The sequence below is a fragment of the Chiloscyllium punctatum genome, chromosome 43, assembly GCF_047496795.1.
Source record: "Chiloscyllium punctatum isolate Juve2018m chromosome 43, sChiPun1.3, whole genome shotgun sequence".
Lineage (NCBI taxonomy): Eukaryota > Metazoa > Chordata > Chondrichthyes > Orectolobiformes > Hemiscylliidae > Chiloscyllium > Chiloscyllium punctatum.
This window is the reverse complement of record NC_092781.1, coordinates 19292849-19307036: the sequence shown is the minus strand read 5'-3', so window position 1 is coordinate 19307036 and position 14188 is coordinate 19292849.

The following is a 14188-nucleotide window of genomic DNA, read 5'->3' as shown; positions in this document are numbered from 1 at the left end:
ACAGCCTTTGGAACGCAGCAGTTCAAGAAGATTACTCACCACCACCTACGCAAGGAAACTAGAGACAGGAAACAAAAGAAATAGATTTTTAAAAATACTGAACAATGTAGAAACGCGTCTCATCATATTTGGGATGGCTGCACTCATTCGTTCGAGGCCGTGGCAGCGGTTCCCAATGCTAAACTAAGAAAATGTCACATCTTTTAATATATTTCGAAACTTTCCCTCATTCAGTTCGCATTTATTGTTTGCTTTTCTCGTGACTCGAAGGTGCGTTGAGATTATTCTATATACATATATGAACAAAATTAACAATCATTTTCACAACGAAATATTTGTTGTTTCAGTCAAACCAACAACTTTGACATGAGGCACGATCGATTTTAGAAATGGTCTCGACGGTGCCGCAAGGCCAAGATTTAGCAACACCGTTCAAAATAAGGAACACAAAGGGCAGATCAAATAAATATGTGATGGAATAGTTTGTCTTGAGTAAGACGATGAATGTTTGGAATTCGCCAATGGGACAAAACTAATTATCAACTGTGTTCTCTCAAATTATGGGGATGGCACGATGGACTAAATAATAGAATTCCATTCCTATAATTTTCATAATATGGTATTTGATCTTCTTCAGCATATTCTTGCATTGACAGTGGTAACACTTTGTTATTGAATGCATTCAATCCTGAGTAATAATCTTTGGTATTCAAAGAGTTCAAGAGATGTGTTTACGAATTGCAGTATAATCTTGTTTCGTCACAATCAGATTAGAGATAATCTCATTCGAAGACTGAGCAGAAGTTCGATGTATAATCACATTTAAGTGTCTTCATATTGGTTATAACGTCACGATCTGACTGGTTTCATTTGACCCAAGATTTATTTTGGAAGTCATTATTTATAATTCCAACCAACAACGTTAGCAAACGATTTCAGTGAGTCACAATCTCACGTTAACATATTCCTGCTGGTACATCCCCACGCCACGCCGTAGGCCATTCAATATTATTCCAAACAAAACTGATGCTATCTTCAGAAGTTATTTCTGGATATACCAAACACTGAAGTGGGAGTGATAATATGATTCAGTATTATGTTTTGTTCCTTTGACATTCTTTAAACTACATTTATCATTACTGAACACTTACACATCTGTCTCGAGCCACAACTTACGAGTGTTTGAATCCCTAGGGACAATGCCCCAGCTTTATGCACCACTCTATCCTGCCGAAAATTTACAAAACCTCTTTGTGTCATTTCAAGACTACACAGCGTCATCGTTGCGCAACGGGCATTGGAGTACAAGTAATTAACTGAAAATGTTTATTCAAAGACGAAACATGTTAACCTCCAGAATGCTCATTGTCGCATTATAGGCTTTACCGCCTGCCTCCAAGAACGTTAATTGACACATTGGAGGCTTTGCAAATTATATAAATAAGAGATCCTCTCAATGTATCATCACTTCGAGCAAGCAGCAAACTGCGAATCTTGGGAGAGGACCAGGTCAGTACAGGATCTGAGAGTAAAACGTTGGTATGTTATGTTAATGGATTAAGTCTTTATGCAACAGAATTGAATCTTTCCAGAATTGATCAGAATCTACATTGTTTACAGAAACATTTCATATTCTAAGAACAGTGAATAGCAGTATGTCCACAATGGATTCGAATCTGGCAACCACACGTTGGAGAGTTACAGCAATCAACAGAAGCGTGTACCATGCATTTCATGTTCTTTCTACACGCTATGACCAAACTCCAATCAATTGGCGAATCTATCAAATACTTCGGATTATCCAAGCAGGATATTATCCAATATTGGCGTTTGTTGGTGTCCCTGGTAAGTCACCTTAATCAACTTTGGTTTTGGTTTAAGACTGTAGACTTGTAATTCTGCCCAATCCACTGCAATCTTTCCTGATATTTTTTATAAAGCAGCTTTTCACTGCTCACGACTGAAATTTACGCATGAATCAATACGCAACCGTGAACCCTCAATCCCTGAGTTGAATTCATTTAGATATTTCATTCCAAGCAGCTCCGATATAAAATTCTATACACGTGGAGGCGTTGAGATTTGAATGCGGGTGTCCTGGCACTAAGGCTGGGACCCTACCACTCCATCACAGCAACCCTGAAATAATACTAATTCAATTACTAATTCGAATTAGTTCACCCATAATTTTACTCATGTTCAGAGCTCATTCCATGTTTTTCAGAGAACTAATCTCTGCAAAACAGTATGATACAGCAGATATATAAGCGTAGCTTTCCACATTGGAGATCTCAGTGTAAACTTTTGCATGTCAGCGTATATTGTGCAACTTCAGTGTAACATTCAGTGAAACATCTCTTCACATCTCACTGTATTACACGTATTCTATCATGTCTTTGTTCATTTTACCAAACTGCCTGTCGCCTCCGAAATTCTGCTGCTTTTCCTTTCCTTATTAATGACATTGCTATCTTTTTTTCTGATCATCCTTATTTTTAAAAGAGAATTCCCATTGTGCATTGGCAACAATGTTGGAAACGAGACTTATACGGAGTGGCTCCATTACTATAGATTTGAAATCCAATCTTCACACTGTCCTGATCATGGCGTACAGGAGAATTGTTTCACAAGATTGTGTAAATATTCAACAACCTATTCCATACTTGTTCTAAAGAAAACGCAGAGGGAAAGTTATGCATGTTTCACATAAAATCAAGTATACATAAAACGGACACGCATGTACACATACATACATGCATATGCTTATGTCGGTGCACACCAACACGCACACATATACACAAACACACTTGCAATATTTCAGTTCAGCTTATACTTGTGATCACAGCCTGGTGCATGGAAAATCCATCGTAGTGATACTCATTGATCTCAGTGACATATGGATTTCAGTCAGGCAACAAGTCAAATTCCACACTTTCAGTTTAGTATATAGCTCTCTCAATAATATTTGTTCTGCTTAAACTATTTAACCACCTTCTGCATTTAATAACGACAATGACTTTAGTCGATGTCACTATTATTGAATGCACTACTATCAAGTTCAGAACCTATGAGACTATCCAGCTTGTTCTGCAAGCCATAGCTACAGATGTTGTTTATATTGAAAAGCGTCTATCATTCTTGTCAACTATTTTTTCAGTAGGTTTTCTGTGAAAGTATGGTAATTGTCCACGCAGCTGATTCTCAGCTGTCCATGCACTTAAGTGTGTGGGGAAATAGTCCAATGTAAGGTGAAACTTTCTTGCAAGCATCATTGAATTTTAGTTCAGTCATAGGGCCTCTGTCTTATTGGTTGGGGAAACATCTACTATCCATCTCCTGTAGTCCCTGAGACTTTGACGATGATATAGCTTCTGGAACTGTACAGTCCGTGCGCCACTAACACTTTCAGAGCACAATTCTGGAAGGAACTACAGACGATTGACCTAAACTCACGGAATGAATGCTGATGCAGTTGGAAATCCGGATAATGCCTGGCATGGTGAGGATGAAGAAGGTGGCGCATTTCTTCTTTATGTCGGCTCTTGCCATTCTAAATTGTTATGTTCATTCAAATAGAAGGCGTTGAGCAATGTGACTTCTGAGTATATCCAATTTCTCGTGTAGACCAAACACATTGCTGCTATTAGATATTGGCATTCTAGGCAGTGTATGTTCTGTGGATTTGCTGTCAATCCAGTTAGCTCCTTTGGCTTGAATAGTATCAAGCTTTTTTTAAACGTTATTAGAGCTGCAAACATCCAGACAGATTGGGGTCTATCCCATTATATAATGAAGCAGAGATCTGCGAATGCAGAAAATCTGAAATAAAAACAGATTATGTCAGAGAAAGTCATCATATTTGACAATTGCTACGGAAAGAAAAAACATATCCCTTTTCGATTTCAGTGTTCCTTAGTCAGAACGAATCACACTATCGCCTTGTGCCTTGTTCATGATCGACAAATCTTGGGGTAAGATATTACCCATGTTGGATTCTTATCTTCTGATCAGCTCCTGCTGTCATTGCATGCATATGGCTACGTCAGTTTAGTGTCTGTTTATTGGTAACCTCCTGGGACGTTACTCATGGGGAAGCGAGACATGATAACAGTGAACATTAAGAAGTGTTTAATCTTCTCTAGTTGGTGATGATCAAAGCCTACCATTGTAGTGGCAGGTACGTTATTTGCAACGTTCTAGACCAAACATTGGATATTTACTTCGTCCTGCTGTATTTGGATATATATATATATATATATATATTAACGATTGTCTTCTGACTTAATGTGGCTTCGGTAGTGTTAGTGGAAACGATGCATATTGTTTTCGAGCTGCTGATGTTCGAAGTATCCTCGGAGGTCAAATGACCAGATCAGAAAGTTCAGTGGGCACAACACGGGTTTCAACTGCTCTGCGATCTTTTCTGAACCAAAATAAAGAAATGGAACTGTAGCTCCTGAAATGAGAATATCTCATCAGCTGAATGACAAGGAGAGATTATTCTCACCATGTTTTTTTTCTGGGATAAGTTTCATGACACCACAGGAATTGGCTAAAGAAATTCTCTTACCTTTGTTTGATCTTTAAAATTATGCATTCGCTTTGACCATCAGCTGCTGCCGACCATCTGGGTAATGTTACTGTTATGTTTATGCCTGAAACTCAAAAGTTAATTCCAGGATTGGTCAGGTAATACAATCGCCTTGTCTTGCTTCACTTGATGTATCTGGATGGTAACTTTCCCAGCCTTACCATTCGACATCCAAAACAAAAATTTTCTTCCAGCTAAAAATGAAACAGAAATAAAGTGTGTTGCACAAAATCATTTTACCCCATTCCATTCTGAGGGCGTCAGCAACGTTTATGAATTTCTCCCCGAGTGAGTATTATGAATTTGGGGGTGGGGGTGGGGGAGTCCAGACATTGAAGTGGATTGTTCATGCTCCATGCAGACGCAATTGACCAAAGGGCCTTTTCTTTGTTGAGATTATGTATGACTCTACGACTCCAAACAATGACCAAATTATTCTGGGCACTCAGTTTGTATGGGCTGACACTCTGTCTTATGTGTCACATTTTTCACCAGCCGTAAGGTAGGGTCATGGAAATGCTTACCTCCTCCATAATATCTAACAAAAAATATGCGATCCCCTGATACCAAAGTGGGAGCGGGTGTGCATTTATTCGCAGAGAAAAAATGAGGTACGAAGGTAAACTGGCCAAGAATATAAAGGAGGATAGTAAAAGCTTTTTTAGGTATGTCCAAGGCAAAAAAATGGTTAGGACAAAAATTGGGCCCTTGAAGACAGAAGCAGGGGAATATATTACTCGGAACGAAGAAATGGCAGAGGAATTAAATGGGTACTTCAGATCTGTGTTCACTGGGGAAGACACAAGCAATCTCCATGAGGTAACAGTGGCTGAAGGACCTGAACTTAAGGGAATTTCTATTTGCCAGGATTTGGTGTTGGAGAGACTGTTAGGTCTGAAGGTTGATAAGTCTCCGGGACCTGATGGCCTGCATCCCAGGGTACTGAAGGAGGTGGCTCGGGAAATCGTGGATGCGCTGGTGATTATTTTCTAGAGTTCAATAGAATCGGGGTCGGTTCCTGAGGATTGGAGGGCGGCTAATGTTGTGCCACTTTTTAAGAAGGGGGGGCGGGAGAAAGCAGGAAATTATAGACCAGTTAGTCTGACCTCAGTGGTGGGAAAGATGCTGGAGTCTACTATAAAGGATGAAATTACGGCACATCTGGATAATAGTAACAGGATAGGACAGAGTCAGCATGGATTTATGAAGGGGAAATCATGCTTGACTAATCTTCTTGAATGTTTTGAGGATGTAACTCGGAAGATGGACGAGGGAGATCCAGTGGATGTAGTGTACCTGGACTTTCAGAAAGCGTTTGATAAAGTCCCACACAAGAGGTTAGTGAGTAAAATTAGGGCGCACGGGATTGGGGGCAAAGTACTAGATTGGATAGAGAATTGGTTGGCTAATAGGAAACAAAGGGTAGTGATTAACGGCTCCATTTCGGAAAGGCAGGCAGTGACCAGTGGGGTACCGCAGGGATCCGTGCTGGGACCGCAGCTTTTTACAATATATGTAAATGATATAGAAGATGGTATCAGCAATAACATTAGCAAATTTGCTGATGACACAAAGCTAGGTGGTAGGGTGAAATGTGATGAGGATGTTAGGAGATTACAGGGTGACCTGGACAAGTTAGGTGAGTGGGCAGATGCATGGCAGATGCAGTTTAATGTGGATAAATGTCTGGTTATCCACTTTGGTGGCAAGAACAGGAAGGCAGATTACTACCTCAATGGTATCAAATTAGGTAAAGGGGCTGTTCAGAGAGATCTGGGTGTTCTTGTCCACCAGTCAATGAAGGCAAGCATGCAGATACAGAAGGTCGTGAAGAAGGCTAATAGCATGCTGGCCTTCATAACAAGAGGGATTGAGTATAGAAGCAAAGAGGTGCTTCTGCAGCTGTACAGGGCCCTGGTGAGACCACACCTGGAGTACTGTGTACAGTTCTGGTCTCCAAATTTGACGAAAGACATTCTGGCTATTGAGGGAGTGCAGCGTAGGTTCACGAGGTCAATTCCTGGAATGGCAGGATTGCCTTACACGGAAAGACTGAAGCGACTGGGCTTGTATACCCTTGAGTTTAGAAGACTGAGAGGGGATCTGATTGAAACGTATAGGATTATGAAAGGGCTGGACACTCTGGCAGGAGGGAACATATTTCCGTTGATGGGGGAGTGTCGAACCAGAGGACACAACTTAAAAATACGGGGTAGACCATTTAGGACAGAGATGAGGAGAAACTACTTCACCCAGAGAGTGGTGGCTGTGTGGAATGCTCTGCCCCAGAGGGCAGTGGAGGCCCAGTCTCTGGATTCATTTAAGAAAGAATTGGATAGAGCTCTTAAAGATAGTGGAGTCAAGGGGTATGGAGATAAGGCTGGAACAGGATACTGATTAGGAATGATCGGCCATGATCATATTGAATGGCGGTGCAGGCTCGAAGGGCAGAATGGCCTACTCCTACATCTATTGTCTATTGTCTATTGTCTATTTATTCATAATAACGCATTTTTCTTAATATAAATATCCTTGCTTCCAGAGCCCTGCATGCTTCCCCGATTTCGGTACATTGTCTCCTTAAGACCACAAACAGCAGTGCAATCTGCCAACCACTGTTTGGGTTCGTCAGTATCCCCAACTTTAATCCGTTCATCATTGAAGATGATGCATTCAGTTGGAATGCTAAGAGGTGGGCTGTGTCTGAACAGTGCTCTGGGGGTAGAAGTTCAAGGTATGGTTCAAAAAAGTATCAGTGGGCCTCAGTGCTGAAAATCGAACATTTCCTGTGTTACACCCTAACACCCTTCCTTTTTTGAGAAAAAGTCTAAATAAATTCACTTCAATGCACCAGAGTAAGCAGTACCACGTTTATAGATGCCAATAATTTGAATGAACGTTGCCATAAATCTAATATACAATTTCCCTGTTTATTTCCACGTCACAGTTAACATAATGACGATCATGATACTGAGTCGTCAAGACTGTCGTCTCTCCAAATGTGTCACACGATACATGGTGGCCATGGCAGTGGCTGACATACTTGTTATTATCTTCGATCTAATCCTAAGGCATATTGTACTGGTCTATCGAGATAATTTTCGTTTCATACGGACCATTCCCATGTGTAATATACATGCTGCACTGTTAAATGCTGTCACAGATTCATCTGTCTGGTTCACTGTCGCTTTTACTTTTGATCGATTTGCGACCATCTGTTGCAAGAAGTGGAGAAGTAAATATTGCACCATAAAAACAGCAGACATGGTTCTTGGAACACTTGGAGTATTATGCTGTTTAAAAAACATCAGCTGGTATTTTATGTTAACTGGTTTCTACGGAAGGTGGAACACCCCGTGGTTTTGTATCATGGCTGAGGAAGTTCAATTGTCTCTGATCTGGACAGCAATCGAGTTCTTGCATCACATCTTCTCACTGGCCGTTCCATTTGTGCTCATTGTGCTGTTCAATGTTTTCACCATCAGACAGGTTTTAATGAGCAGTCAAGCCCGCAAGAGGCTCCAGTCTCAGAGAATTTGGGAGTGTCATGGTGATTCAGAGGGGGAGAGCCGAAGGAAATCTATTCTTTTCTTGTTCGTTATCTCAGGAACTTTCATTCTACTACGTGGGTTGATGACGCTGTTTTGTTTGTGGAAACGGATAGCACACTTGGGATATAAGAATATTCATATACACTACTTTGTACTTGAACTGAGCTTCATTCTGCAAACCTCGGGCTGCTGCACAAACACTTGTGTTTATGCCGTTATCCAGTCGAAGTTCAGAAGACATTTAACCAATCTGCTTAAATATCCCTTTTCTTCCTTTTTCCAATTAATTTCACGATGTAAATAATTGAAGAATCGGGGCCTGAGAATTGATATTCATTTCATTTCACATTGTGGGACATTGAGTGGGAGATTGCTGTGGTCAACTCCACATCGTGAAGCAAACGTACTCCTGAGGCCTTTTATCATCAGCAAATGGGGGTCATTTTTGGATCTCATTGCCGCAGTGATCAGGTTGTGTTCAACAGACTGTTCCTTTGGCAATGGATACGTTACATGGCGTTTGTCTAAGTATACAATTACAACGTTTAAATGATATTTGCATAAATGCAAGAATAGGAAAGTTTAGAAGAGACTGGGTCTGGAACAGACAGATGGGACCAGTTCAGTTTGGAGTTAAGTTCGGAATGGACTGGTTGGACTGAAGAATCTTTTTTCCGGGCTGTATGACACTGTGAATCTATGATGATATGCAGTGACAACAGAGTGAGAGATGAGCGGTACTTGTTCTCTTTTCTGAGAACACTAACAAAACACACGCACCCGATGCAGTTAACAGATAGAATTAGCATGAGCTATGGCTGGCCCTCGCTACCGGCGGTGTCCTGTTGACAGGATAACAAGAACATTACTGGATGATGTAAACCCGAATATAGAATCCGACAGTAATTAGATCAGTCTATTTGACCAATGATGACGTCGGATAGGGAAGGTAATCTGAAAGGTTTCCTCATGGTTTCATTGTTTTCTTTTCATTTCTGTCCGCAAGTCTGCACATTTTATATCGATATTACATTTGATTTCAACTGCCTTTATATCAGCTACAATGGTTACAATACCTGGAAAGCCATTTGAGATCATGTTCTTATCTTCCATGTGTAATTACTTTGGCATCGTTTCTACATGTTTACTCTTGTGAATTGATTTGAATTCGTGTCCTCCACTTCTGACAAGGGATGCGCTTTCACCACCTAGGATTTGCCTTGCCCCCCACGGAACAACCTGGGTGAATTTATTTAAACGCTTTCTGATTTTGCTGTCTCCCAACGACACCGGGACCAAAATTGCATACTATGTAATCTTTGGTCAAAGTAAGCATTAATGAAATATCGCATAGCTTGATTAACTTACCATCCTACTTTCATTTTGTTAAAGGCTGATGTGCATTGCACTTCATCAGCTGTGATCTCAATGTGTCACAGCAAATCATAAAACACCCATCGATATAAACCCTGTGCCTGTTTACCATCGTCTTTTTTCAAATTAACATGCTGGTTTTAATATTCCATGAATGTTGAAATACTTCAACAAAAATGACTGAGATCATTTCACTCTCAATTAATCTGCATCAGCTCCGATATCCATTCGGTACTCTTACCTCCCCTCTAGATAATTCACGCAAATTTAGACTTGCCCATCAGGTCAAGTTTTGAGATAGTGCTCCGCATAGCAAAATTTAAACGTCAGTACATGTCAGAAAGGACAGAAATCAGAAAACTCGAAGGAATTCTCATATCGATAACAACATTGTAAACACGCATTATTTGAAGCATTTTTACACTGTCAGTTTCCACTTAGACATGATTTAAGTAACATTGCCATCGTGAACCATTCGTTATTCCTCTCTCATATTCAACGCATTTTTTAAATATGCCCCAGAGTACAGAGTTTGAGATCACTGGGCTGAGGTTGCCTGATCAACACAGGATCACTTTTGAAGTACATGCTACAGAGCTAGAATGGCGCACTTGAAACATTATCCGAATGTCGACTAATTGCTGCTCTGAATTGTACTCATCAAATAACCTGATCTTCAATGGAGAAGTTTGATGGAAGTTAATTGAAATAGACTGTGTAGAATCCATCTTTAAACTTTCTTATCTGTTCTCATTGTGTTTGGGGGCATTTCTCTGTACCTGACATATAATGATATCACACTATTTCACGTCCAGAATATCTCTCAGTCACTTTGAACTTCAATCTCTCAATCTAACTGGTTCAATTTGTTTGTTGCTGAGCACACGGGAAATCCTCTTCAATGTTATCATTCTGTCTCCTTTTCAAGTCAGAATGTACCTAGTTCCAAATATGCCTTTACTTATTTGCCTTCCATTCAGGAGCACTGTGCTCTGTAGTTACCCTGCTGTTGTAAGGCCGAGGACCATGGCTCGAATTCAGCATCGGGCGACTGTATATCTGAGGTTTGTGCATTCACCTTGTGTCTGCATTAGTTATCTCCCAGAGTACTAAGATGTCGAGTTTCAGTGGATTGCCGTCGGAATGCAGGATGACAAGAATAGGGTAGGGAGTGTGCATTGGTGGAATACTCTTCAGCTTTATACCATGGATTCGATTGGCCGAATTGCTTCTTCTACATAGGTTCTGGATTAGTGGTGCTTGAAGAGCACAGCAGTTCAGGCAGCATCCAAGTTGCTTCAAAATAGACGTTTTGGGCAAAAGCCCTTGATCAGGAATAAAGGCAGTGAGCCTGAAGCGTGGAGCGTCTCATCTCCATGTCACTTAAATTGACTCCGATCTTGCTGATTTTAACACAGACAGACGCACACGCAGTTCTCGCATTATGAGAAACAATACAAATTAAGATTATTGTCTCTCGAAGTTTGAATGTTAAGGGATGTTTCAAGCAAAGTCTTCAAGATATGAACAGATAACCAAGAACAGATGAACATAAGCAATTTCCACTTTTTGGAGATTCCATAAAAATGGTAGATTACCTGAAGAAAATAGGGCCAGATTGTTCAGGAGAAATATCATAACACTCCTCTGAGCAGAAAGTATGGAGATGTTCAGAGCACTTTTCCTTAATCGGCTGTTGACGCTAGATTATTTGATAATGTAGATTGAAGATTGCCTTTTATTGTGATTATTTGTTAAGCGAGATTGCGAGAATAGGACAAAGACAGATATGTGGAGTTTCACAACAGATCATCTCATTGCATGGCAGAACAGGCTCGATGGGATAAATGGTCGATGATCTTTTGTTATTGTCATGTCCTTTTCTCATTACCTGTGGAACATTGTGGGACTGGACTTTCTGGTCAAAGTAACTTTGTCCATTGCTGCAGTGAAATTTGTTAATACCGCTGCAGTTCCCAGTATGCATGGCTAATAAAGAAATTGAATATTGTTGCTGGTGGATTGAATGCTCATCAAATGGGTCGACTTTGCCATGGATTAGATTCGAGCTTCTTCGGTCTTGTTCGAGCTGCACTCCTCTGCACAATGGAGAGCATTGCGGCGGGGCATTTTTGCCCTGTGCCATGTAGGCAGTGCACAAACACTGAACAGTAATATGTCGAATTACGCACGGCAACTATGCATACGTTTGGAGATCAGAGCAAAAATATTCAATCTAAGATTAATTGTATTGATCCAAATTAAGGAAAATGACTCAGGCCCCATAAGCCTTGAGTTGCTGACTGTTTATTCATGAGCTCACTGGCACAAGTCGACCACGATGGTCACAGGCCACAAGTCACTTCGATGAGGTACAGAGAGTTGTGTGGTCGCATAGGTTATAATCATTTAGCAATTAGCAAACTGTTAATTGAACCATAATGAAGCACCACGCCCAGTCATGTAGCTGTCTGGACAGTGCTGGTTAGTAGTTGATGAACAATTAGTGTAGTAAAAGATTGTTGTAAAATAACAACATTCACATGTTGGAAACAGTTCACTATCAGGTGCTTGTACAGCTCCTCTCTGAGCCTGGGAAGGTGCAAGCAGACACGAATATGAAGATAAGAATGGATTCCAGGCTGTCGATATGATCCAAAATGTCTGCTTGGGTTATAACAAATCTCCCACAATTGCTTCCTTTTTTCTTTTCCTTTTTCCTTTTTTTTTTCTTTTCACCAAATCAGAGTGGCAGTTCAGTAGAATTGGCAAAAAGAGGAACATTACGAGTCCCAGGGGGTTGCCAGGTGATGGAGGGTTCATGGTCATTCAGGAAATTATCAGAGGAAGAGTTTTCACAACTAATTGAATCAGAGATTTCATAAAATATTGAGGATACATTGGAGACAGAAAAATGTATAAACTGGGAAAACGGGCCCAAAACGGGCACGGCATCGTTTAAATAACACAATGACAAGGGAAAACAGAACTGAAATTGCAATTAGAGCCACAAGACCCTGTAAACGTGTGAATGATCCAGAGCCAAGTAAACTATCCACCCAAGTCCACAGATCCCAATCTGGGCTTACATCACGAAGAGAGAACGCCACCCTGCGAATATGTACAGGTATGTTTGTAATGCTTTTTCGAGAATCAGGAATACAGGTGCAACATTCAGAGGCAATAAGGGCACAAGTGCAACCTCTTTCAGCTAAAATATAATCAAGGGCCATGCGATTCTGAAGGGCCACGGTACGGATAGCTACCATCTCTTCATTTAGGCCGTCAAACGCTGAAGCATTGGCATTTGAAATCTCCTCCAAAGTGGTGGCAGTCCTTCGAACTTGAAACTCAAGTTAAATGGTGCCATAGGGAGGAGACACAAATGGTCAAAAGATGTTAAAAAATAGTTAGTGATCTTTTCGTACGAGGCATCGGACTCTTAAACGGTGAAGGGTAGGAGTGTCATAGGAAAGGGACGACATAGCCTAGATAGCAGCAGCCAATCCTGGAGACTAGGAATCGGGGTAGTCTTTCTGACTAGAAACAAATTTAGTGCCATTGAAAGCGAACAAAAGATCACTTTCCACACCAGTACAAAATGTGGTGAAAGATTATTAATGGCAGTCCTGTTAGGAACAGTGAGAATAAGTGTACTGGCATCCATAGTGGATGGAAAATCAGCTGTTGAAAGGAGGATTGAGTGAAGGTATTTACTGAACTCAGGCTGCCAACCAAAAGGGTATTTACTTTTATTGCAAATACTTGGTCAAGGTGCAGTCGTGGATGTGTCATTTGCGAGGAGCAGAAATGGGGGTATACGTGATAGATTATACAGAGGCTGGAACGAGCATTCAAAAGTGCCCATCGCATATCCCCTGATCACCACCGTCGGTTGGTTTTATCCCCATAAGTGGAAGAAATACCCATCATTTTTAGGAAGTTGGGGGAATGCAAAAAATAATAGCAGCAGCAGAATGACTTTGATGTAACCACTATTCAGCAGTGTCAGATTCATTCAAAGGGACCGCCCTCAAGGGAATTCCATCTTTGGAATGGAACAGAAAATGAGTACAAACCAAACATGGAGAGTGGTTGACGTTCTGGAACATAAATATATGTCATATTAAGGAAAGTATTCAAATAATGTTTTCTCTTCGTAGAGGACACTTGGTCACAGCAACGGCCCCAAACAAATAAGAGCATCATCAAAAATACATACAAAAATAAAGTAAAAGAATGGCAAACACAATTAATTGAAAATATCTGTGGTCTTTGGTTTCATCAGTAACGAAGCTGTAGCCATAAGATTTTTTCCTTGAGGTGGAGCTCTCTTGCAATGAGTGGCATTGGTCCATTCTGCTTTCCCCAGGACTTTGAGAGCTGCTCCCTTCAACAAAAGGATTAGGAATGGACCTTTTCATCTCGGAGAGAGAGAGTTCTTTACAAATGATTGAATCATAACATCATCCCCTGGCTGGAAAGGATGCATGGGACCAGTTTTAAGAACAGGAATGTCTGATCTGACTGTATCATGGTTTCTAATAAGAAGTTCTGAAAGCGCACTGGTGTAATCAATCAAGAAACAGGACGACGTCAACTGTCAACACAGGATTCCCAGTTGCAGTAGTCATAGGTCTACCTGTTAAAATCTCAAATGGGGTGAGAATTG